This window comes from Penaeus monodon, chromosome 30, assembly GCF_015228065.2.
Source record: "Penaeus monodon isolate SGIC_2016 chromosome 30, NSTDA_Pmon_1, whole genome shotgun sequence".
NCBI lineage: Eukaryota > Metazoa > Arthropoda > Malacostraca > Decapoda > Penaeidae > Penaeus > Penaeus monodon.
In genome coordinates this window covers 20,242,809-20,243,035 of record NC_051415.1, presented here as the reverse complement: position 1 = coordinate 20,243,035, position 227 = coordinate 20,242,809, and the positions used below count along the sequence as shown (strand labels likewise).

Below are 227 nucleotides of genomic sequence, written 5' to 3'. Positions count from 1 at the left end.
CTTTTATTTTCATGTTATGGTTATCATAATTCTGATGTTTCTTTCTAATTGCTGTCGTTTTGAAAAATGGAGGGGAAAAAAAAGATAAAGAATTAAAAATTTTCGCGTGATGATCATTTTGATGGCAAACATTTCATGCATTTACTGAAATATACATTGCTTAATATGTTAGCTGGTATCTTCCATGGAATGTAACTGGAGAAGTAGATCAATCCGCTCGAGAAAGC

At 31.7% G+C, this 227-nt stretch overlaps 1 protein-coding gene across 2 annotated transcripts in view; it reads right to left on the bottom strand.

The window, feature by feature from the left end:
* The window catches only part of LOC119592621 (probable G-protein coupled receptor Mth-like 3), a 47,879-nt gene that overhangs the window by 23,235 nt on the left and 24,417 nt on the right, over positions 1–227 (bottom strand). The gene's annotated exons all lie outside the window — the stretch shown is intronic.